Here is a 26,388-nt window from a genome sequence, read left to right on the forward strand (position 1 = left end):
AATATCCAAGCCAATGAGTATACAGTGGACTTCTTCAGCCTTAGGCCTCTCCCTTCCCAGGGAATAAAGCTATCTCTTTCCCTTTCTCCATGGCTAGGGCTAGCCAACCACCTGCATTACCACTGCAGCAGGAAGAGGCCACAGAGTAACCAGGAAAAGAGAATGGAACCTGGTGGCCTTGGCAAAAGGCCTCACTAAACAAACAGGCTCCAGCAAGAGGCTGATGGAGCCTTGCTGGACAACTAGCCCCTCGACACCCCTTCCTGAGCCTCTTATCACAGCATACCAGGTGGTCCCTTCTCTGCCAAGTCCCAGGCCACTTCTGGTACCAGGTTCTTGGAAAAAAAGTAGATCAGCTCTCTGGTGCCCTCAGCAAACTCCCTACAAGCCCATCTGGGTGGGATGCTAAAGGGCTCCAAGACACCAAGAGTTTCCCAACTGAGACTCAGTATCCTTCTTTTCTGCTGTCAACAACACAGCATGGGATCAGAGAGGACTCCCTCAAAAACCCCTGGCTTCTTCTCTGTGCAAAATGGGCATGGTGTAGCCTCCCAGAGTTGGCATCAGCATATAAACATCCTCGCCCACACCTAGTTCCTGTCCTAACCCACTGGTCTGAAATCAGAGACTCCTCGGAGTAGATCTACCTTACAATCCGCTAAGGTGGGCAGTTTTGAACAGCATCCAATGGGCCCCATGCGCTCACAGTTCTGTCATTCTGGACCGAGAAGACAGACTGCCAAGACAGCCTGCCAACTTGCCTCTTGGGTTCCTGAAGTCGCAAGACCACAGAGACTGCTGAAGTACTGCAAGACGAGATGGGATTGCAGGGGAGGAGTCCCTCCCCTCCCCCCCCCCCACCCCCACCCCCGTCATTTCCTCCTTTCTCTGGCTCCAGGACAAAGCTGGGAAAGTCACCCCCAGACTGACTTCAGCTTCCTTGGCTCTGTGGCATTGGATTCCCCGTAAGAAGGAAGTGAATTGGGGGCTCAGCTGTAAGGGAGCGGGTACCAGGAAGTGAGGTGTTAGAATGACAGGGAAGTCACTGTAGAATCCCACTGAAGCCTCTCACCAGCTGAGAAGCGAGAATTCTAACACAATTACCATGTGCCATAAATGCTGCTGACACCAACTTAATATTCCTTTCATATAGAGATTTATGTCAAAATATTGACAGGCTTAAGCCTGCATGTATTCGACCTTGGGCAGGACCTCATTCTTTTCCCAGATAACTCTTGGGAATCCCAAATAACACCTAACACCGCAGTAAAGGTAATCAGCCTTCCTGTGCCCTGCGTACCCAGTGTAAGCTTCTCCGGTGCATCTCGGGAACCACCCAGCGATGAGACAGTAGCTTTTAACCACCCAAATCCTGGATATAACTGTTCCAAGAACAATGAGCCACACCCCTCCCTCAGGGTCTGTGCCCACACTTGGGCATGTCTTCCTTTCTCTGAGTACTTCCTTTTCTTCTGTTCCTTATGCTTACGCCTATATTAAAAGATCTCTAACAGAAATTTCCGATCTTGCCTCATAAACTTGCTAGTCCTCAAATGTTTTTGCAGTGTTGAAGCCAAGAATCCTGATTTGTTCTGAGCTGAGGTCCCTAAAATTGAGGCTGGAGATGGTAGCAGTGGAGAGCTGTGCCTCCTTTACCTATACCTCAAAATGCTGGCAGAGGTGGTACAGTTGGGAGCAGAGTCACCAGTTTGGGTGGTAGAACATAGCATGGCTGAGAGGTCTGGACAGATGAAACAAAGGCAAGCAAGGGTTGCAGGCATGGTTTGGGCAGGGCTGTGGCCCAGTGTCATGGAGACTTAGGACTTCAACTCAAACCCTGGAACCTGAAGGGCTGGTACACGGAGAAGGCCAGGCTGACAGTGCCAAATTCTCAAGAGTCAAGCTCAGGCCAGCCCAGGCCAGGGGAACATGCCAGATGGGTTCCATTGCTTTTTAGAATAGGATTGGAAGGTGGGGCTCAGTGGAGGACCCAGGAACCAAGCATTTCCCTCTGGCATGAAATCTCCTTCCTGTTTCCTGCGGGAAAGCAAAGGCCCAGGAGGTGGTGATGGGAGCAGTGTATGAGCCGGGAGTGGAGAGGCACCTACTGGATGGGGCTGTGGGAGGCAGATCTCAGACACTGCCCCACCTAGGACACTCTGGCCCCAAACTATGAAGTATCATGGCTTCTAGGATTTTTCACACCTACCCAGAACCCTGAAAGCTTGAAGGCCTCACCTGGCAGGAAGAGGATAACAGGAGAGGCCCGCCGTCCAGGCTCTAGGTGGTAGCCTCCTTGAGGACATTCAGTGGCTCACTTGACCACTACATGTGGCAAAGTCGCCCAGGGTCACAGGCCCTTGGGTAGACAGGCTTACTCTTTATGCAATGGCCTTCCTGAGCCTCAGTCAGCACTGATCACCTTCACAGAGACCCATCCTCAGATATAATGGCCTCTGCCTGATGGAAGGAGGGAAGGAGAGAGAGAGAGAGAGAGAGAGAGAGAGAGAGAGAGAGAGAGAGAGAGAGTTGGGCAGTGGTGGCACAGGCCTTTAATCCCAGCACTTGGGAGGCAAAGGCAGGTGAATTTCTGAGTTCGAGGCCAGCCTGGTCTACAGAGTGAGTTCCAGGACAGCCAGGGCTACACAGAGAAACGTGTCTCGAAAAGCAAAAAAAAAAAAAAAAGAGAGAGAGAGAGAAAGAGAAAAGAAAGAAAGAAAGATGGATGGCTATTAGCTCTCACATGGGTGTTGGGATCACTGAAAATTTTTTTCTGCTAGTAGCATTTTCTATAATGATTACCAAATGATTTTTTTTCAGTTATTTTCTTCAGAAAAAATATATCTAGAGTTTTGTTTTTCCTCACTTTAGGAAAATTATGTTTCTCAAATAGAAAACACAGACATTTCAGTTTTTGTTTTTGTTTTGTTTTTTGTCAGACCTATGACTCTTTCATAATTACAGATTATCATGTTCTGGAAGGCTCTATTAAAGTTATTAATTATGCATATGATGAATAAAAATAAAGAAGGAAAGAGAAAGGGGAGGGAGGGAGGGAAGGAGAGAAAGAGAGAGAGAGAGAGAACAGGGAGCAAGAAGAAAGAGGGAAAAACACATCTATACTGACTAGCAATACATGAAGGGTACATCTTGCAGAGGACAGACAGACAGATCTATATCAACATGGATAAGAATGTGGATACCAGTGGTAGGTACCTTCACTATGGCCTATCACTGTTGCCTAAGTGAATCAATGGTGCACTGTCTATAGACCTGGCTATTACCTTTTCTGAACAAGATGCTCAGTAGGAAGTGCTGATGACCCCAGGACCCATTGTCACCACGGTCTTTGCCTATATACCTATAACCAGACTCACATCTCAGCAGATCCCTGGAGGGGACTCAAGAGGAGATCACCACTTCCTAATAATGTCTTGGCTTTTCTAATTCCAACAAGCAGAGGTCTAGTGATTATATACATGGGAGTGAGTTTTACGACTATGTTACAATGGAGGAAGGAATTTAGTACTAACTCAGATTGAATTTATAGATAAAAATCTACTAATCAGATTCTCCAGATTCATTCTGGAGTTACTGATGCAGCACACAGAGTTTTAAAATGTGCTGCCAAATGTTTATGTTTTATTTTAAGACAATGTCTGTAGGTCACACTAGCTTGAAACTTACTATTTAGCCCAGGGTGGCCTCAAACTCATGATCTTGGTCTACTGAGTGAGTTCCAAAATAGCCAGGGCTACACAGAGAAACTTTGGCAAAAAGAAGAGAAGGGATGGAGGGAAGGAGAGAGGGGGAAGTGTGAGGGAAGAAAAAAACACTGTCTCAAAAAAATAATGTAGAAAAAGAAAGAGAAGACCCAATTAATAAAATTAGAGATGAAACGCAGGACTACAACAAGTACTGATAAAATTCAGAAAATTACGAAGGCATTCCTTTAAAACATATAGTCGATTGAATTGGAAAAGCTGAAAGAAATAGCAAACTTAGAGATGCATATGACCCATCAAAATTAAACTAAGACGAGAGAAGCATCGTAAACAGACTTGTAACAAGCACAAAACTGAAGCAACAATAAAATAGCCTCCCTGCTAAAAACAGTGCCACCCAAATAGTTCACTTCAGAGGCCTGCATCCCTCAAAGAACCAGCACCAAGCTTTTTCAAGTCACTCTATAAAATATGAAATAGCAAGAGAGTATTTCAAGTGCTTCTTAAAAATCCAGCATCACCAGGTTTAGACACAACAAAAATTGTAAACATAAATTTTTCACAACTTTAATACGAGCTCAACCTCCTCTCTAGCCCACCACCCACCAGAGGCAGTGGGAAAGAAAGGATATGGGGGAAGTGAACTTGTTTAGAAATAGCTCTTGGGGTGATTCCAGTCTTCACTGTTCTCAGTCCAGTCCACTAGCAAACACCAAACACAAATCAACAGTTGCAGTTCAATCTACCAAGCAAACACCACACAGGAATCAGCAAGAGCAGTTCAACCCAGAAGAAAGCACAAGGCTCACAAACTGGCCTGAGTCCTCCGTAGCAGCAAAAAGTCGCAGGAACCTCACAAGAAGTTCCCTGGTGAGTTTCCCTCTATGAAGTCACCACAAGCAAAGCTCAGCAGCACAATGTAGAGCGAACCAATACTTATGTGTCATCAGTGAAGACTAGCAGGAAGGTGGAGAAAAGTGAACCAATGCTCGAACTCCCACTGTCTGTGGGGCTATATTTATATTCTTTCTAAACATCATGTGTCCTTTCATGTGTTTGCTGGAGCAAAACATCCTTTCACCTGTGTGTCCCAGAAAAACATCATTTGACATAACTGACTTTCCAAAGAAACCAGAAATTTTCGCTTTAAAAAAATAAATAAAATTATGGATCAGTCTCTCTAATAATCAATCATAATGGTGAAAATTCTCAACAAAATACTTACAAACTGAATTCAAGAACATATGAAGTACCAACAAGATGGCTCAGCAGATGGCTTGCCACACAAGCCTGGTGACCGGGATTCAATCCCCAAAACCCACAGTGCAAGGAGGGAACCAACTCCCCAAATTTTTCCTCTGATATTCATTTATGTGCTGTGGTATACATGTATATACATACATGCATATGCACACCCACACACATGCACACACACATACACACAGGCAAACACACACACATTCATAGAGAAAATGAGGAACATAATAAATAAAATTAACATATCAGAAAGATCATTTACCATGATCAAGATGGCTTCATTTCAGAGATGCAGGGATGGCTCAACATACGGAAATTGATAAACAAACCCCACCACACAATCAGACTTAAATTCCCACCAAGATCAGAACCAAGCTATGGAGGTCACTTGCTCCCAGTTCCATTCCATACAGGCTTGAAGTCTTAGCTAGAGCAGTAAGACAAGAGAAATAAACAAAAGATACAGATAAAAAGGAAGGGGCTGGAAAAGACAGCTCAGCAGAGATGGCTCAGCGGTTAAGAGCACTGGCTTCTCCTCCAGAGGACCTGGGTTCATTCTCAGCACCCACATGTTGGCTCACAACCAGCTCCCATCCTAATAGAGTTGGCATCCTTTAATGGCCTCCTTGGGCACAAGGCATGTGCATGGTGCACAGACATACATGCAGGTAAAACTCCTGCACATGTAAAAGAAAATATAATAATGCAAAATTGTAATGAAAAAATAAGAAAGGAAAAGTTCAAACTCTCCCTTTTTGTACCACCGTAAGGACTTGAAAGATGCAAGGTTGGTGGCTTCTACCTCACCTCTATCCGTCTCCTCTCTGGTCTGGACAGAAGATAGATGAGACTTGGAAACTGACACTTGGTTATCCCAAGGTTAACCAAGTGGCAACCTCAACTGCAGTTGCTTCCCCGGATGCGATTTCCTCACTTGGGCTGATTACCAGATTTCCTTGTACTTGGTATGAAGCTACTGATCTTGCAAATGCTTTTTTTCTCTATGCCTATCCAGAAGGACCACAGGAAGCAAACTGCTTTTAACGGGCAACGCCATCAGTATACTTCCATTGTTCTGTCTCAGAGGCGTGTACGTTTTCCAGATCTGGATCATAACTTAGTACACTGAGACCTTGACCAGCTTTCTCTTCCACCAGGTATCACACTGGGCCAATAAGCTGATGCGTATACTGGACTAAGTGAACAGAAGGTAGCAACCACTCTGGAGTTTCTAATAAAGCAGTTGCACGTCAGAGGACAGGAAATAAAGCCAACCGACATTCACTAAGAGTTCAATGGTGTGGAGATGCAGGTTAAGTTGTTGGACATAGGCCCTTCCACCACCAAGAGAGAAGCGCAGTGCCTAGCCGGCATCGGACTTGGTAAGCTGCACATTTCTTAGTTTGGATGTGTTACTCCAGCCCAAGTGATTCCAAAAGCTGCTAGTTTTTAATGAACCCTAGAACAGGAAAAAAAAAAAGTCTTCTACAGATCTAGGCTGCTGTGTAGGCAGCTTTGCCATTTGGCCGTCTGAACTGGCAGACCCAATGATTCTGTGTCAACAGCAGCTAGGAATGCTATCTGGAGCCTCTGACAGGCTGCTGTAGGTGAGTCACAGCAGATATCCCAGAGATCTTGTATCAAGGCCCAGACATCATCTACAAACTACTCACCCTCTGGAGGACAACACTTGGCTTACTACTGAGCCTTAGTAGAAACTGAGTGTTTGATAATGGGCCACTGAATTACCATGAGGCTCATCATAAGCTGGGTTCCATCTGACCTAACACCCAGAAGTTGGACATACACAATAGCAATCGACCAACAAATAGAAACGGCATACACATGATCAGGTTCTATCAGGTCCCAGAAGCACAAATGATTTATACAAGGAGGTGGCTCAGATGTACAGGTCACTACTCTTGCTATTCATGGTGTGAAGTTTGAGCCAAACTGTCGACTTGATAGGATTTAGAAACATCTAGAAAGCATACCTCTGGGTGTGTCTACAAGAGTGTTTTACTCAGATGTAGTGGCACATGCCTGTAGGAGGAGCTAAGGTGGGAGGAGTAAGGTGAGGAAGAGGAAAAGGAAGAGGAGGAGCTAGGGGGAGCAGAGACCCAGGTACAGAAAGCAGTCCTGGGTAACAACTTATATTTAGGTTAGCTAATTGGGAAACACCTTTAATTGAATGGGCATATCGTTATTTAACATTACTAAATATATAAAGCCTTTGATTAATATTTAAGCTTTAGGGTCTCATTTTTTACCAGGCCCGTGTGTTTGGAGGGATGGTCTGGGTACAGTCCAGCTTTGTGGAGACAGTGTGGAAGATTGGCAGAGCCATCTCCCATGCTGGCGTCTCGTAGGTGGCAGGGCCAGTGTCTCTGGTCGCCTGAGTGGACGGCCTGAGCTGAGCAGCAGCGGTAAGCTGCCACCGCTTGTGGCCGCAGGCCTAGGCTAGTCGGGAACATGGCGGCTGATTGAGAAAAGTCAGATTGGATGCCGCCGTTTGAGAAGCAAACCAGCAAGACAGGAGATGCTCATTGAATTCCAGGCCAGCCAGGGTGTACATACTGAAACCCTGTTTGAAAAAAGAAAGAGAGAGAGAGAGAGAGAGAGAGAGAGAGAGAGAGAGAGAAGTGTTCTCCCAGAAATTTGCCATTGAATGGGGAAATAGAGACCTTAAGGGAGTGAAGACGACACAGGCGACACAGGTAGCATGAGGGGGAGAGGAGCAGTGCTGGGGAGATTTAAGTGAGAAGGAAGAGGATGGGAGGCTGGAGCATAGGAAGAGGTGGGGGGTAACTAAAGAGGCTTGAAGAATCCACATGGGAACCTACAGCGTGTGTGTGTGTGTGTGTGTGTGTGTGTGTGTGTGTGAGAGAGAGAGAGAGAGAGAGAGAGAGAGAGAGAGAGAGATGGATGGGCAGGCAGGTGGATGGATGGACAGACAGACAAATAGATAGTTTAGGTAAATATAAAATAATACAATTCTTTGAGGCTTCCTGGTATTTGTCCCTTCTTCCATCTCTCTGTATTGACGTTTCTCCTCCTCCATAATTAGAGCCCCTTCCTAAATTTTCCCATCCCCCTGAGTACCCCTATCCCCACCACTCTATACTCTGTACTCCCACCTCGGCCCCTTTCTCATGGTTTCTGCAGTTACTCCATGTTGTACACTCACATCTGAAGAGCTGCAGATGAGAGAGTCTATGTGGCCTTTGTCTTTTGGGGTCTGGGTTACCTCACTCAGGAGTATCTTTTCTGGTTCCATCCATTAGCTGAAAATTTCATGATTTCATTTTCCTTTACAGCTGAATATTGTTCTGTGGTGCATATGAATTGCATTTTCATTATCCATACATCTGTTGAAGGATAGTTTGTTTCTATTATTGCAAATAGAGAAGAAATGGGCATTGCTGAGTCGGGCAGAGCACTAAGGCTACTATGCAGTAAGATGTCATGTCCTTTGGGAATATGCCCTAAAATGGTAGAGATGGGTTGTATTATAGACTTGTTTTTAGCTGATAACACTTCCAACAAAAGCCATAGACTATCTGATAAAAAACCCCAATACCAGGCATGAAAAAAACCCATTCAAGCTGTTAGCGTACTCTAAGAAACTCCCAAAGCAATATAGGATAATGCTGCTACACTTTGGTTGTCTTCCAGAGGCTGCAGGTAAGTCCTCAATGGTTGAAGACACTTCACCCTTCAGACATAGGACTTAGAAGATTCTAGCTGGATCGAACCTAAAAGCCTCCTTCCTGTTTTCTAGCTTTCAAGTAGCAGAAACCCCTATGTAAACATTCAATAGAGGGAAGCCATTAACAGCTCTATTCGGCTGATATGCCAGCAAACTGTAACAATGAACAGCAGCAAAGGTATCCCTAAAGGTGTAATAGTGGCACTTAATGTCTCAGATGGTAACCAACAACTAAATGGTTGTTGGCCCATTTAAATCTAAATGGACTTAAGGCCCACTCAATAGAAGGAAAATCACGCCTGATATTAGAAACCCAGCCAACCGCTCTGGGAAATATGATTATGGGTCTTAGAAGGGAACCTACTGCTGAGACTTTACTGCATGAGCATAATTTCTTTAGATAGATGATAGATAGATAGATAGATAGATAGATAGATAGATAGATAGATAGACAGATAGATAAGGATAGATAGAGAAGAGATACAGAGTATATATACTTTAATATGCGCTAGGCAGCACAATAGCTGAACCACTGCCTAACCGCCACATGGTTAATCCTGAGTTAACTACTTACTAAACTCTGTGTTCTCTCTTAGCTGCTCTGGACCCAGAGGGCTTCCCAACTGGGCAGAGCTCACAGGTATAATTTCTACCTGCAATCTGTAAGTCATCCTTATACATACAGACAAGCGTGGCTTCCACCCCTCATCAACGAAGCTTCTCTTTACAGAAAACAGAGACACTACAGAAACCACAACAGGTCATAATGCAGTGATCAATGGATCGTGGGGAGCTTCCTGCATCTAAGGCTCAGGGAACATCTCAGAAAAGGAGACTGAAAGTTTAGAAGAGCAAGAGGGATTCTGCTATGAGATTGTGTCTCCTAGGAATGACAGACAAGCTACATCTATGTTACCTCAACCATATAGCTGTTTAAACAAGATCTAAGCAATGAAAATATCAGTGGGCACACTAATGCAGAAGCAGGGAATCTTCTGGAGTCCCATCGTTAGACAAAGAACTTCAGGTAACTAACGACTGCTGAGAGAATTCACCTCCCACAGGGATGAGCCCCTTAAGTAGCTTAACCAATACAAAGTAGTCAGCCTTGAAATCAAATACACACAAGCCATTCTAAATGTTTCCACAGGGTGTACTTACATATTTAGGCATATATGTGTGTGGTAGTTTGAATGAAAATGGCCTCCATATGTTTGAATACTTAGCCCTCAGTTGATGGAACTCTTTTTTTTTTTAAAGATTTATTTATTTTATGTATATGAGTACATTGTGGCTGTCTTCAGACACATCAGAAGAGATTATTGTAACCCATTACAGATGCTTGTGAGCTACCATGTGGTTGCTGGGAATTGAACTCAGAACCTCTGGAAGAGCAGCCGGTGCTCTTAACCGGTGAGCCATCTCTCCAGCCCAATGGAACTCCTTAGGAAGGATTTAGAGGTGTGGCCTGATTGGAGGGGTGTGTCTTGAAAGTTAATTTGAAGTTTTAAAAGCCTCCCTCTGGTCCCAGTGTGCTCCTTGCTCAGCATTTGAGATGTGAGCTCTCAGCTGTTCCTGATACCAGGCCTTTGTTCCACCATCATGAACTCTAACCTCTAGAACTGCAAAGTCCAATTAAATTCTTTCTTTTATAAATCAACTTGGTTGTGGTGTTATATCACAGCAATAGAAAACTAATACAATAAGTAACAAAACACATCAAAAAGAGGCCATCCCTCCACTTTGCCTGGGGAGAATAGTAAAGCTGACCTTGGTGACAGGGATACAGGTGAGATGGCCCTGAGGGGATGAGCATGGAAGAGCTGGCTCTACCACTTGTCTACAATGGCATGGCATGGCCAAGGAAGAGGTTCGCCTCACCCTTGCTCCTTGCCACTTATGGCAAACAAGAGAGGTGGCTCTGAGGTCATGAGAATGTGGAGAGCTGGCTCTGCCCCTTGCTGGCCACAGCATTGGGTGACAGGGCAACCTCACCCTGGTGGTGTGGGTGAGGTGAACTGGCAGACTGATCAACTGAGCTCCCTCCTGGGCCCAGAACCAGGGCTTTGAGTTAACCCACCACAACATCTACCCCATCTATGAAATACTGGAACGTGTAAAAAGGCCGGTCCTGCAGATCCAAAGCTGCAGGATCCCCATGAGACAGGGCAACAACAGGATGTCTGAGAGGAATCCCAGTGAGGATCCAGTGTTGATGGTGTAGCAGAAGCAGAGGCCTTGAAACAGACATGACTCACTGCAGTGAACATTTACAAGATATGTGGACAAGAGAGTCACACTCTGGGACATATTGTGACACACTACGGCTTCCACAACGAGATTATATTTTTTAAAGCTATCCTGTTTCACTTTCTGTTGTGGGGGAGGTTGCAGGGGTGGGAGGTGGATACAAAAGGATGGGGGGAGGAAGATGAGTGGGATTGGGATGCATGACGCAAAATTCACACACACACACAAAAAAAATCAATAACTTTTTGAAAAAGAGGCCATGCCTTTGAGGGAGACTTGAGGTTGGGGGGAGGACACGGAAGGGGTTGGAGAAAAGGCAGGAGAGAGAGGAAGTAATGTGATTATATTTTAATTTTAATTTAAGTAAATAGGATATCCATGTCCTGAGCCCTCCCACAGAACTCAGAGAACATCATGGAAGAGGAGGAGGCAAGACTTTAAGGACCACAGGTAAGAGAGAGCTTGGGTGAAACAGCATCTTCTAACAGGACAGACCGCTGTGCTCATCAACTCGTAGCAACCGTAGTTGCCGGCCTATGCAGCCTGGACAAGATCGATGGAACCAACATCCTAGCATGTATCGGGGAAGGTCACAGGAGCCCCTCCTCCTAGCTGACAGTAGATGGCTGCTAGGAAGGACCAGCCAGCCCATTGACATAAGAAAACTATACGTTGCAGATCTTCAAGGACGTGGTCTCTCTTGGGTTGGCCACGTTCCAGCGGATGCCTTCACACTCAGGCATAGACGGGAAGCACTAATTAGACTCTGCAGGTTATCCTGTTATTAGAAGGGGACTTGAGGTTGGGAGGAAGATTTGGGAGAGAGAATCTGGGCGGTGTCAGGAGGAGGAATGGTGATGAGCATGATCAAAACACATTGTCTCATGTAAAAAATTCTCAAAGAATAACTTTAAAATACTACATTTAAAATGGCACCATTTTATATTAGAACATTATTGAGTGACTTAAGTAATTATCCTAAAAGGCTTAACTGAGAAGAGAAGGCTACCCCTCAGTGTACTGACACCATCCAAGGGGCTGGAGTCCCGGGCTGAATAAAAAGAGGGACTGGATGGAGTGCCAGCATTCATGTCTCTGCCTCCTGACTGCAGACAGTGTGACCAGGGCCTCATGTTCCTGCCGCCAAGCCTTCCCTTTGATGGTGGGCTGCATCCTCAGACTGGGAGCCAGAATAAGTGCTCCCTTCCTTAAGCTGTTCTTGTCAAGTTATTCCATCATAGCAAGGAAAAAGCAACACAGATGGGCTCAGCGACTTGGGCTTCCACTCGCCGAGGCTGACCGGGCTACTGCTGCTGCTGAGTGCCAGATCCGCCAGCAGCAGGCACCAACACTGAGTTCCTGGTGTGGTGCCATTCCCAGGGTGGGAGGGTGACTGCATTGTACCGCTTCCGCTGTTGGAAGACTGCACTTTATCCTTACTGGAACAGACACTCACTCTAGGTGTGGATTTTCCTTTCCTGGTGATAATGCTTTCGCCAAAACTATATTCTGTGCTGTTAAGGAATGCCTTTTCCACACTGCTTCTGATCAAGGAACATACTTCACTACCAAGTAAACACAAGAGTGGGTTCCTGCCTGTGGAATGTTCCCGTCTTGTCATACCCTCCACCAACCCGAAGCAGCTGGCACCATCAATGGGATGGCCTTTTAAAGATGCAGTCACTGTGCCAACCGGGGGACAGCAGCTTGGAGGGCTGGAGCAAGGGTCTCAGTCAGAAGACTGCACATGCCCTCAGCCAGCATCCCCTACGGCTGCTGCAGTAGCTGGGAGAGCAGCAGGACTGGAAGTCTGCCCCACCCTGCAAGTGGAGCAAGGCTCTTGCTTCCTGTTTCCACACCCTAGTCCTCTGTGTAGATCCTTGGCTCCGGTTCCAGAAAGGAGAGTTATAGTTGCCATGGATATTTCTGCTCTATTTTATTTAAAATCTGTTTGTAGGAACTGGGGAGATGGCTCAGTGGTTAAGAGTACTCAGGCTCTCTTCCAGGGGATCTGGGGTTCAGTTCTCAGCACCCACATGGCGCCTCACAACTGCCGGTAACTCCAGCTGCAGAGGATTTCACATTCTCTTCTGGTTGTCATGGGTACCAAGCATGCACATGATACAGACATACATATAAGCAAAACATTCATACACATAAAATGAATGAGTAAATAAAAATTTTAAATGTCGTGGATTTTACATGAAAAGATCAGTGAGATATCTCACTAGGAATTTAAAGACTAAAGAAGAGATGTGTGTGCATATATGCACATATATAAAGCAGATACGTGTCTGTATTTCCCCCTGTTCTGTCATTGTGTAACATGACATCAATCGAGTTGAGATCCAGGCTTAAGTATTATGAATCTATGCTGGGCAGTGGTGGCGCATGCCTTTAATCCCAGCACTTGGGACACAGAGGCAGGCGGATTCCTGAGTTCAAGGCCAGCCTGGTCTACAGAGGGAGTTCCAGGATAGCCAGGTCTACACAGAGAAATCCTGTCTCGAAAAACCAAACAAACAAAAACAAGTATTATGAATCTATACAGTTTGTAAGCTATGGAATATTAACAGAGTAAGCCTTTCTTAAGAGATTGTCATCTCTTCTGGAGGGATAAATAATGCATTTTTCCACTCTACATGGGATAGTTAGATTATATTAATAGTAGTTACAATGTTGTCATTGTCTTAATTTGGACATTAAATGTAGCATAAGACAATGTGATTGGGAATCAAGCTGACAAGGGCAGATAGATCCATGGTGGTTGGTCTGTCATCATGATGGGCTCTGTACCATCCTGAGAGACACACCTCTGGGCATCTCCATGAAGTTATTTCAAGAAAGGATTAGCCAAGGAAAAATCACCCTCAAAGTGGGTGTCACTTTCCAACAGGTGGCTCAGGTCACCTGCTTGCCTCCACTTCTCCCTTGGTAAGTACCTTTATCGTGTTCTTGGCATCTCCGGACTTCTAATATAACTAAATACCAGCAACTCTGCAGGGGGCTTCCAGGCCTTTAGCACCATATTCAGACTGACGCTGTATCTAGCTTCATGACTGAGCAACTTCCAGGTTCTCTGTCTCTCCAGAGTGCTTATTGGACTCTCCACTTCCTACTATGCTAGCCAAACAGACAAACCCCCCTTTGTTTTGTGTATGTGTGTGTGTACGTCACACACCTTAAATTGGTTCTGTTCCTCTATAAGAACCATATGAATGTTTCGAAAACTCAAGTCAGTTTGAAATAATTGTTTTTGCTACTTGTATTTTAAATGTCTGCAAAAAAAAAAAAATCTAACACATCCATATTCACCAGCTCAGATTTTACTCATGTTGGGCTGGCCATACTGGCTCATATAATTCAGGAGGCTGGGGCAGGAGAATTGAGTATTCAAGACTAGACCTGGTTATACAGTAAGACCCCCTGTCTCAAAATAAGTTTCCATTTAAAACTTGGCATTAGCACATTAATATACAGCCAAAGCAAGGCCACAAACGGGAGAGTCTGAAAGTAACCCCAAACATGTGCATCTTGGTGCAGGGTAAAGGTGATGCCCCGAGTCACTGAAGAGAAGGTTGTTAAGCAAGTAGCACTGGGCAAATGGGAAGCCGTCTGGAAAACATCAGCTGGAACCCTATCCAATGGATCAAATCGTCAATCTGAGAAAGAAAGCCATAAGTCTATGAAAAACTCACATGAGATTTCTGCATAGCTGCAGAGAAGACTTCTTTTTGGTTTTTCGAGACAGGGTTTCTCTGTGTAGCCCTGGCTGTCCTGGAACTCACTCTGTAGACCAGGCTGGCCTTGAACTCAGAAATCCGCCTGCCTCTGCCTCCCAAGTGCTGGGATTAAAGGCATGTGCCACCACCGCCCGGTGCAGAGAAGACTTCTTGTTGGCTTGAGACCTCTAAAATTACAGGTGGGCACCCATCTCTAACTTCAGCAGGTTCATACCCAATATGAATGTTTCGAAAACTCAAGTCAGTTTGAAATAATTGTTTTTGCTACTCGTATCTTAAATGTCTGCAAAAAAAAAAAAAATCCAAACACAAGAAATGAAGACAATACATTGGGGAAAGTATTTGTAACTCATCGTCAAAAGTACCTGTTTCCTAATAGTAAAAGTTCTTATAGCTGGACAGCAGTGACGCATGCCTTCAATCCCAGCACTCAGGAGGTAAAGGCAGGCGAATTTCTGTGTTCAAATCCAGCCTGGTCTACAGAGTGAGTTCCAGGACACCCAGAGCTGCAGAGAAATCTGTCTTCAAAAACCAACCAACTAAACAAACAAACAAATAAACACTAGTACACCTTGCAATCCCAGGATACAGGAGGCTGAGCAGGAAGATTCCGCATTCCAGACCAGCCTATGCTATAGAGCAAGGCGGACACTGTCTAAACAAAACAGACACACGAGACCAACAGTCCAGCTGAAATCTTTGTGCATGATAAGAACACCAAAAAAATACAGGTAATTTTTTTTTCAGTGCTGACAATTGAACCCAGGACTTCCCGTGTGCAAAGCAAGTGCTTTGCCACCGACCTACGTCCCTGGTCCCAGGAAGATCTTACAAGTAGGAAAAGATGTCCAATCCAATTCATCACATGAGATAACTAAAATTACATGATAACTACAATTGGAATAAGGTGTATCTCATTAATCAGACTGGCAAGGGTAAGGAGAAACAGGCCCCTCGCAGATTGAAAAAGGAGTCTGGCTTAGTACCATGATGGTGGACGGTTTGCCAAAATCTAGCAACATGACAAATGCACCTTCGTCCCACTTTGTTTCAAACAAAAAGGCCACTCCACACGCAGAGAGGACGCTCCCAGATACATCTTTGTGAAATCAAGACACATAACCCTAACAGCCTCATAAAATAAAATACCACTTAAAATAGAGTGTCAGGTTGCTGTATACGCAAGCCAGGAATGTCCAGAGGGGACTTTTAAACACAAGGACAGCCTGGAGACAGGGAGAATCTATTTGCACAAGGACCCATGTTACTTTCTGAAGGCTATTAAAACAAATGCAGCCCTGGTATTTGTACTCTGAGGAGGACCAAGGGTCTGCACCCTCACACTGGCTTTGCACTGATCTGTACTCAGATCCTGGGAAAGCTATTCCCTCCAATACTCCCATCTGAGGGTCAAGGATCAGCGGTTATGTAGCTTCTCTCCCTCTGCTCCCCTATTCCTTCCAGACTGCCTCTTCCATCAGTTTCAAGGGGTGAGGCATAGGGAAGGAAGCTTCGCTAGTCTGTTTCCATGGCAACAGAAGGAACAAGAGGCAAGAAACTCAGGCCAAGCCAGCTCTGCTACATCCTCCCTGGATGCTGAGCTATTTCCCCTTTGGTACTGGAGTACAGGAGGATCCAGGGCTTCGCCAACCCTCTGACTCCCCACCCCAGGGATAGATCTTGAGGGTTCTTGTCTAGACCAGCCTGGTTGCCTTTCTACAGAGTAACAGGGATACTGGAGCTTCAGAGGAGTCAGCCTAAACCTGGATTCTGACCTTAAGACCAGCCTGATACCCTGGGCCTGGCCAACCCAAGTTCCATGGTCGTTCCTATCAGATAGTCTCCCAGCACTTGGCTCTGCTGAGACTGTATTGACAGGCAGTCTCAACCCCAGCACCAGTATCTCAGTGAACACTGAGATACACCAGGGCTTATCCTCAGATATTATTGCATCCCCCTCCCTGCTATCCCAAGCAGACCTGAGCTCACTTCACAGATGTGAAAATTGAGGTTGCGAAGCACAGAGAAATGCCAAACTCCTCATACGATTTTGGCAGCAGGATTGGGGTTGGAACTAAATGATTCACTCTCCATTCGTGGCTAAGATTCCTGTTCCTGTCCTTCCATCCTAACTCAGCTCCCAGGAGATACAGGGGTGCCAGCCTGTTCCCCACTGTTCTCCAGGGAGGAGCTTTGCACCTTCTCTACTCCCACAGGTGTGGGGGGGCAGATGTCCAGGGCAGGGAGAAGAAAAGACAGGAAGCAGAGCTAGCTAGCCAAGTGTGCACCCACCCACAGACACACCCACATAACACAGTGCAGATCTGACTGTTCCTTAGCAAGGCCCTCCTCAAACCAAGCAGATATTAGGATGCTTTTATGGCTCCGTTGCCAGCATCTAAGCAGCACATTTCCCTCTAGCGTCTCCCACCATCCTCTGTCTCCCCCACACTGTCTCCACCTCCACCATCACCACCAGTGCCTCCTCCGCCACCGCACCCACACCCATCACGACCTCCGTCATCACCAATGCTTTCACCATTACCATAACTACCATCACCACGGCCGCCATCACCGACACCTCCACCATCATCCCTCCCATCAGCACCTCCGTCTCTTCCACTCCTACCCCCGCCATCACTATCACCATCATCACCAACAGCTCCATCACTCCCTCCGCTGCCACCATCACAACTTCAAGTTTATCATGCTTAGAAATAGGCCGAGGTCTCTGAGTAAACGGACCTCTGGATACTATTCTATCCAGGGAACACAGCTCCTCTTGCCACTGTTTCTCAGGGGCTGAGAGTCAGCAGAGGACTTTCTTGCTCCACTGCACCTGTGTGGTGCAGCAGTCCTGAGTTCCTGTGCAGCTTTGCCTGCCCCTGCCTTTTGCATGACACTCCCTATTGGAAGACTGCTAATCTCCGAGTTTAGTGTCCCCTGCTACCACAGGCTATATTACTACCACACAGGAGAGGACAGGTCACTGAGGGCTTCCAGGGCCCCATCACAAGAAAGGTTCTGTTCCTGCCACCCCATCTATCTCCATGCTATGGTGAGGTGGAAACCAGTTGGTATGTGACAACAGAATGTCACCAGTACACTGAAGTTGAGAGGACAGAGGCTAAAAGACAGAAAACAAAGCAAGCCTGCTTCAGGGGCAGAGATTGGCAAGACCAGACATCATAGGCTGGGGAGGCATGGCAGGAACCACCAACAGTCCCAAGTCCTGGAGGCCAGGGAAAACTTTTGGCTCCTCCCCAACCCTAGCCAGAACCACCAGCTTTGAAATCCTTGGGACAGGGACAGTGGAGCCAGTTGAGCAGAGCAGGTGACAGGTGAGGCAGAGAGTGCTGGTGTGTAACGAGAAAAGTGGCCTGTGCCTTCCCCAGGGAGAACCAAACACCCACTGAGGACATCAGCAGAAAAGACAAAGCGCTTTTGCAAGAAGAGTTCTCATAGAGGGTGGCCAGGCCAGCCTGGACTCAGTGTGGAGAAAGTCTGAGGGGACTAGCATACCACGTCTGAGAGTAGAGAGAAGCAGGACGAAGGACCGGCTCCCTGGATGCTGACTGCAGCCTCTTCGAGGGCCATGGGATCCAATGGCCGGGGAAAGTAGGGTGGCATGGGACATGGGGAGCAGAGCAAGGGGGACAGAGTTGTTTGGAGTTTGCATAATAACCTGGTTTCAGGCCACGCCTATGGAATTTGGCTCTTGGTCTAGACCTAGCTTCTGAAACCATAGGGCCAACTGTGATTAGAGAAAATGGCAGGGGTCAAGGGGACCATGGGCCAGGTAGAAAGAACCAGGAGACAGAGCCCCCAAGATGGCTAAGTTGTAAAAGGAAGAAGGGAGGGAAGGAAGGAAGGAAGGGTATAAGTAGATAAGTGAAGTGATCTGGGACCGAGAAGCTCAGCAGGCAATGGATGAGAGTGAGAACCCCGCTGCAGCACCACTGGGCTCTCTGCATTTCAGGCCCCTCCTGCCATGATGGACCATTCTCTATCTCTGCTCCTCACACAGTGCTGCCCTGAGATAGGGCAGGACAGTCTGGTGTCCCCTGCCTATCTGAAAGCAGGCCTAGGATACACACATACTCCTTTTCCAGTGCCAGCCCTGGTGCTACATCCACCTGTGCTTGTCATTTTCACACTATGGAATGGTGTCTGGGTGTGCCTGTGGGTTAGTCTACAAGGTTTTCTTAGGGATTGGTGGGACTCATTACTGCTTCCCCTGCTGGCATGGACCTAACAGTCTCAATTGAGATGCCTCAGCCCATCCCTCTACCCTCTGTCCACAGCCTGGAAGGCCAGGTGTGGACAAGCACAAGGCTGAAGCCTAGTGAAGCCGCTAGCCACGCTGGAGAGATTTCGCGGGTGGATATGAAGCACTCTGTCCTCGTGGCCCATAATGTCCCATATCTGTACCAGATGATCTCAGAGCTACAGGGATGGGATTGTGTCTCACAGAGGTCCAGTACTCTTAATGTCTACACTTGCCGTCACTGGAAGATGGGGAAACTGAGGCATGGCTCATCTAAACTCAACCTAACAGTTCATATATCGGAGTAGGCAGGTATGTCTAATCCCGACATGAGGCATCTACTCTTGGCTCTACCAAGAAGATCCTGTCCTGAAAGGAGACCTGAGATAAACAACAGGCCAACTAAAGACAACCCCCTCCCCCCCGCTGAACTTCCTCATCTTTCATGACCAACCTGGCACGCCGTATCCCTCTGGGACACCAGCCATGCTGTCCCAGACCCTGGGGGTGAAGGGATGCAATGCATGCTCCAGAGACAGCTACACTAGACAGTCCGTCCCTTGGTCAAGTTAATTTAGGTGGGACACAGGGAGGTTTGCAGGGAAGTGGTGGGTTTGAGGTGGGCTGGTACACACACAGACCATGAACCAGATATTGTCACAGGCTATACATCCTCGTCCATGCCATCACACCAAAGCCTCAGCAGGGACAGGGTGGACCCACTCTGGCTGGCCACACTCCTGCAGCTCCCTCTGGGCTCCTCTCTCCATCCCAACTAGGACTGATCCAGTCATGCACCTCAAGATAGGAGACTTCTCATGGCTCTTCTGCCACCGTGTTCCTCACAGTTTCTTATCTCAGTGTTATCTCAAGACACATCTGGGAGCTGGAGCTGCAACAGCTGCTGCAGACCACAGAGCAGCTTTCAAGTCTCCAGTGCCCTAACGCCACAGGGCAGGAAGCTCTCCAGTCACAGGGAGAGGCCAGGGCATTCCATAACACTCTCAAACACATCCCACCACCTCCTGCAGGCTTCATGCCAATTCCTGGTCTCTCCACTACAGGCTGGGAAGAGGCACCTGAATATGGGTTTCTCCTCAGAGACCATGGGCTCTCAGGGTCAGTGGGAGACCTGTCTGTAACATCGTGATGGCCACATTCCCAAGATACCCTTCGACTGTGTTCTTACCAGTTATCCCTAAGCTCCTCATAGTTCTCACTAACATTCCTTTGACTCTATGACCTCAGACTCTTACAAATAGTCAGCTGCTTTAGAATCATCTGTGCTGGCTTTTCTGGCTCTCGTAACTGTAATGGTGTCATCGGCTCGGACTGAAGAACAGCCTTTGTCTGCTCTCCACTGAGGTGTAGTCACGTCCAGTTTGTGGCAGTTTTCACTAGCATGGCTGTGGCTCACTGATCAGAAGTTTCTACACCTTCAGGTGCTCCATCACTCGGGGTGCGGCCCAGGTGATGACATAGGTTGTTAGCATCTTCTCTTCAGACCACATCTGTGCAGATGCTCTCCTCCACCCCATGCTGCCCTGTGCACATCCTTCTCGGCAGAGGTCTCCTCACGGCAGATCATAAGGTTCCACTTGGATTGGGTTAACAGGCTCTCCGGAACACCAAGCCAGAGAAAGAATGAGCAAAGAGCACAGGATACCCCTTCCCCAAAGTGCAGCTATCTGGTTGTGCCCTGTGTTTCCTGGACAGTGTAGGTAAAGCCTAGGCTCTCCTAGAACAGCCTACGTGCTCACTAGCTCTTGTGCTGCTCTCCCAAGGCCTCCACTCTTCATCCAGCCTGGAAGGGGAGAGAATGGGGGGTGTACGCGCTACTGCCAACAATAATAAAATGAACAATTGACACAGTCCCTTTGCCTGCATCTCAGTACCCTAGGAACCCTCCAAGTGCCTTTGTAAGCCACTAGCCTCCAACCTGGTTTATCTATACTGTCCTAGCTGATACACTCAACCAACCTCAGCCAACTCTCATCTGTTCTCAGGACAGAGAACTGGATCTTCCCATCAAGGGAAGATCCACAAGCTCAGGGACCTACCCTGGGACCTGCTTGGGACCACTGCTACATTACCTCATTTAACCCAAACCACACTCTATATGGGGGAACAGAGCCCATGAATGCTTGTTCAGAGCTCAAAGCCTAGAGAAGCTGGACCACAGAATCTTATAGCCTATGAGCCTGGGCTTGCACAACAGACTATAGTAACTCATCTTAGGAAATATCTGGGATAAGGACTGGACATATTCCATACCCCAGGTAGGAGGCTTTCCTGAGACTGGCCCCTATATCCAAGCTACAACACACTCCACATTCATACTGGGTGGGTCTGGGTTCCAGAGGCCTGTAAAGTCAGGGAAGGTCCTCAAGATCTGGGTGACCTCGGTGGGGGAGGGGAGACAAGGCTCTGCAGATACACTCATCAGAATGCACACCCTTTCCCAACACCCTCAGCTTCTGGGTGAGCCAGCCTCCTCCACAGAAGCTAGTCTTTGTTAACAGTGTTGTCATGGCAACTGCATCCAGGGAGAACTCTCTCTTTAAGGTAGAGTCTGAGGGTGATACTTGGAGAAAACTGGAGTGGTAGTGACAGGCAGGGCACTGGCCTTCTGGCTCTGTCCCCACTAATCCCTCCAGGACAGGTCCTCTCCACACACCCTCTACCTGTCCCAGAGTTCTTAAGTCTATTCCTCTCTCCTCTCCTTAAGATGGAGAGCAACATGTCTTATGCCTCTGTATTCAATGTTCTCAGACACAGATCTTCACCTCTGCCCCGCTATTCCCAGCAGCTCAGAGAATTCAACCGCATCTCATCAGAATGGCCAGTGTCCTGGAAATGGAGGTCCAAAAGGACTGAGGTAGACAGAGGTCTAGGGAATCACTGAAAGACAAGACACTGGGAGACACTCAATGTACAGGCTTTAGGTACTTGTATATCATGTCTGTACAGGAAGATTCACTTAAAAAATGTTAAGGGCCAAGGGAGACCTAGCAGAGACCATGCCTGTGTAGGGAAAGGGTATTGTGGGAAGGAAGCCATTGAAAATTTTCAGGCTCAGAAGAGAGGGTTCCATAAGTGGAAGGGAGTTCAAGAGAAGTCTGGAGTGGGCTAGGCCAGGCTGAATGTTACCTCAATGCAAGAGGGGACTGCAGCTGGCTGCTCAGATGGCAATATTGAGACAGGAGAGGCTCTGTGGCAGAATGGCAGTAGATAGGCCACCCATGGGTCACCCAGAAGAAGGCCAGCAAACATAGTACACATGCTAAAGGAGTCTCAGGTCCAAGCTAGGGCTGGTAGGAGTTGCAGGTCAGCTCAGTGTGAAAAATGGAAGCTGTAGTTGCAGGGAGGGCCCAGGTCCTGGCAGATAAAAACACTGACTGTCCTCAGACAAGCGGTAAAGCCACAGAGAGGCCTCCAGGGAGGTCAGAGAGAGAGGACCAAGAGCCGGGCAGCCAGACCTGGACACAGAGCATCTGGAATCCGGACGGTGAAGTCCACAGCCTCTGCAGTGGGTCTCCCTGATGAAGGGGTGAGAACCAGATGGGAGCGAGTGGGGAGTGAGTGGGAGGTGAGACAGCAGAGTAAGCAGGCAGAGAACACAGCTTCAAGTCAGCCTGCATGGGCATGAGGGTGGGCAGGAGCTGAGGAACTTAAGCACAGAGGAGCCCTGTGCAAATCCCTTCCCTGTCAACTGGGGAACTGAGAGCACCTCATGTTTCCAATGCTGTGCCCTGCTATTGGAAGTGCTCCCACCAGTGTATGTCTGTGCTTCTCTCTGTCTCTCTCTGTGTCTCTGTCTCTGTCTCTCTCTGTCTCTCTCTGTGTCTCTGTCTCTGTCTCTGTCTCTGTCTCTCTCTCTCTCTCTCTGTCTGTGTGTGTGTGTGTGTGTGTGTGTGTGTGTGTATGTCACTGGCCCCAGGCTATTCTACTCAGAGTCAGTGGGAGTCCCACAGGCCCAATTTCAGGCCTCCTTCCAGGCTCCCTTCAGAGCTAGTGCTCTGCTCCCTGACTTCACAGCCAACTCAAAGAGGGATAGACAGGCTTCCAAGGCCCTGTCAGCTGCCCTGGACAACACTGGCCAAAGCCTAGCCCCAAGCCAAAGTGGTCCTCACAGTGGGGAGGTAATTACATGTCAAGTAACCTATTTCACATCCCAGAACCAGCCAAGGACCCCTGAGGAAGCTCTGTGTCAATTAAATGATGAGGGAGAAGCTTCTCAGGGCACGGTCATAGGAAGGGTAATCCTGCATCATGCTCAGTTGCACCTGTATGAGCAAAGGTGTTTTTTCAGAAATGCTCATAGCCATCTGGGTCTCCCTGTGTAGCATCCCTCCTTGTCATCCTTAGGTAGGGTTAGTCATGATAACATTTACACCTAACTCCCTCAACTGTCAGGTAACACTGTATGGTGCCTAAGGCAGCCACTTACCAGCTCTCCCAAAACACAAGGCCCTGAAACACAAGGCCCTTTCCAGTTCTGAGCTGCAACATCCTGGCACTTCAGACTCTACTCCCCCAACCCTATGTTCTAGTCGCACCATGGCCCTGCTGATGCCAGCTACCTTTCTCAAATTATGTCCCAAGATTGCTGTACGGAACTCTCCCGGTGACCCCAACCCAGCAACATTGTACTGATAGGCTCATAACAGCTTGTCCGCTCTGAACTGGGCCAGGAAACCCCTTGTGTCTAACTCTCACGTGTATCAACAGCCCCAATCTCTAGGCCAGAAAGATGTGAGAAAGGCATACCACCAAAAAGAGAGCGATGTCCCTACCCAAGGCCCCCAAAGGGCCAGGGTACCAGAGGGTATCAAGGTCATTCCCCCACAGCCATCACCTCCAGATGCCCCACGGTACCCCTGCCTCCTCTCTCCCTCAACACATCACTTCCTTGCTAAGTGCACACTCACAGGCAGGAGGGAAGTGGGCAAGCTAGAGAGCAGAGAAACCTGGGAGGCAGCCTGGAGTGGGCGGAAATCACACAAGGCAGATTCTGGAAGCTCTGAGAGGAAAACAGCCAGAGCAGACCATAGCTGGAGCAGATGGCCTCAGAAGGAAAAGCGGGAAGGAGGGAGGGAGGAGTCCCATCAGAGAGCAGAAGGTAGGGGCCTGGCAGAGTCCAGAGATGCCTTGACCAGGTCTCTCTCCCCAGCAGGGCCTCACCTATGGCGTAGGGCCACGCAGATATGGGCATCACAGTCTACTGAGAACCTCCATAGCAGGGAAGAGCTCGACGCCCCCTGCCTTGGCATGGCATTTTCTCTCTCGACCTATTTTGCAATGTAGCTTCTGGGAGAAAGCAGTTCTAAGACAGTCCGAGGCCTTGTCAGTTGCCCTGGACAACACTGGCAAAAGCCCCAAGCCAGAGTAGAGTGGTCCTTACAGTTGGGGGTGGGGCGTGACTAGGTGTAAATTCCACCAACCTAAGCTGTTCACCGCAGGCCCCTTTGCAGTAGTTCTACTGGATGAAGAGACAGATCACTCCAGCATATTCCAAATTCTACTTACTTGCCTCTCCCAGACCCAGCAACCAGGCAGGCAAGCCTGCTCCTCACCTGTGTACTGTGGGGAGGAACTCTAACCCCTTAGCCAGGCCTCTGTAGGGCCCAACATTACCCCCTTCTCTTTCGACTTTCTTCCTCCCTCTCTCTCTTTCCTCCTCTGTCTGCAGTTGCTAAGTTACACCAAAACCTGATCTGTTCTGTGTGAACGGTTCCACTGCCACAATTTGCCAGGTAAAAGGCAGCCATCCACTGGTAGCAGGAAGACACATCTCAGAAAAAAAAAAAAAAAAACAAGCAAATAAACTCCTGGATGGTTTTTGGACCAGGCCTAGGGCACTGTTTGGGAACATCTGCTTGGGCTCCCAAACTCCAGGTGACATGAGCAAGAGAACATAGCTTCCACACCTTTATCATAGAATCTGGTTACTCTCTTCTCAGAAGCAGAGGCTATGGGCCTAGGAAAACACACACACACACACACACACACACACACACACACACACATCCTTCAAGCTGTTGCTGGACCACTACAATCCACAGCCATAGAAGCAAAAAAGAAAAAAAGGCTGGCCAGGCAGGAAACCCACTCTTCTGTCCCCAGAACACACAACTTGGAGTCCCTGCTGTCCTACTCTGGAGTTCCTTCCTGGGCTAAGGTACTGTGGCCCTACAGTGGTATAGCTGAAGACCAACCTGGAAATACCCCAGGAGTCTAAAGAACCATATAATATGATTCTGTTGAAACCATGTCTCAGAAGGACCTGCTCATGGCTCACAAGTCAAAATATGTGGTCTCCCAACTCTCTACCAGGATATGAGGTGCTGCTTTGCTCTGGAGAGCCCAAGCCCCAGTAGGGAAGGTTCTTGCCCACAGAGGCTGGGGTGGACAAAACCAAATCAAGAAGGAAATGGGAGAGCCCTGGGAGATGAAGGCCCCTGTGTGTCAATCTAAACCTGGGACAGGAAGCCATCTGAGTCTTATGCTTGTCTCACCGTGGGATACAGCTAATACGAGCAAGGGTTATGAACAAAAAGGGGGGTTCAGTGTTCTGAGCAGGAAAAGAAGGAACCTGATCACCTGAAGTCTCAAGCCCCAGGCAGCTTCTAAGAGGCGGGTTCTGTCAATATCCACTAGCTGCATCTCTCAGAGGTAGCTGGAGATTGAGACATCAAGGACCCATCAGCACAGTCCCTCCCCAATCAGCAGGCCGCAGGATGGACGGACACACACACACACACACACACACACACACACACACACACGCCACTCTTATTCTGACTAGAATCAGCCAGCGGTACCTGTCAAAGTGTGCGCTCCCAAACGGTCCTTCAAATGACCCCGGCCCACGGGACAGAGGGACGCACCTCACCATGCCCCCTGGTTCTCTATCCTCAAATGCAGTGCTTACGCCCCAATTCCTTGCCAAAGAGCAAATGTCACCCTAGACCCAGAACGCACAAGAGCAAATGGAAACTTCCAACTGCGCAGCCCTGAGCTCCTCGGATCCCCGGCCCCCTCCCCCACGCCAGGCCCTGGGCAGTGGACTTGCCAGTGGTGCCCACGCCTGCCACCCGGTGCGCTCCCACCATGCTCGTCCCGGCCGCCCCGCGCGCGGCAGGTGCAGGAGGCGCAGGGGTCCCGCCGTCCAGCCCGGGGCGGAGTTCCAGGAACTCCACGCGGGGCTCCACGTCGCCCTACCGGACGCCGGTCCCCGGACCCACGCCCGCCCGCGCTGACGACCCGAGGGGACGGCCCGCCAGAGGAGCCAAGGGGCGCGCGGGGCTGCCGCTGCCTACCTCGGTCCGTGCCAACGTCGCTCCCGCGCCGCCCTCGCGCCGCAGCCCGGCCCCGAGCAGCGCGCGGCCGGCGCCGGCGGCTCATGCTCGGCGCCCCGGCCCGCGGCTCCCGCCC

The 26,388-nt window shown here is 48.4% G+C and overlaps 1 protein-coding gene across 2 annotated transcripts in view; it reads right to left on the reverse strand.

Annotated features, from left to right (window-relative positions):
* Rasgef1a (RasGEF domain family member 1A) overlaps positions 1 to 26,342 on the reverse strand; it is an 85,701-nt gene extending 59,359 nt beyond the window's left edge. Inside the window, exon 1 of one of the 2 annotated variants that reach the window (XM_028753514.1) lies at positions 26,274 to 26,342. The gene's annotated coding sequence lies outside the window, so the exon portion shown is untranslated. Of the gene's footprint in view, positions 1 to 26,175 lie in introns of both variants that reach the window. The other variant, XM_028753515.1, reaches the window with a different exon arrangement.
* Positions 26,343 to 26,388: the final 46 nt, after the last annotated feature.

The sequence above is a fragment of the Grammomys surdaster genome, unplaced genomic scaffold, assembly GCF_004785775.1.
Source record: "Grammomys surdaster isolate TR1022 unplaced genomic scaffold, NIH_TR_1.0 125950, whole genome shotgun sequence".
NCBI classification, from domain to species: Eukaryota; Metazoa; Chordata; class Mammalia; order Rodentia; family Muridae; genus Grammomys; species Grammomys surdaster.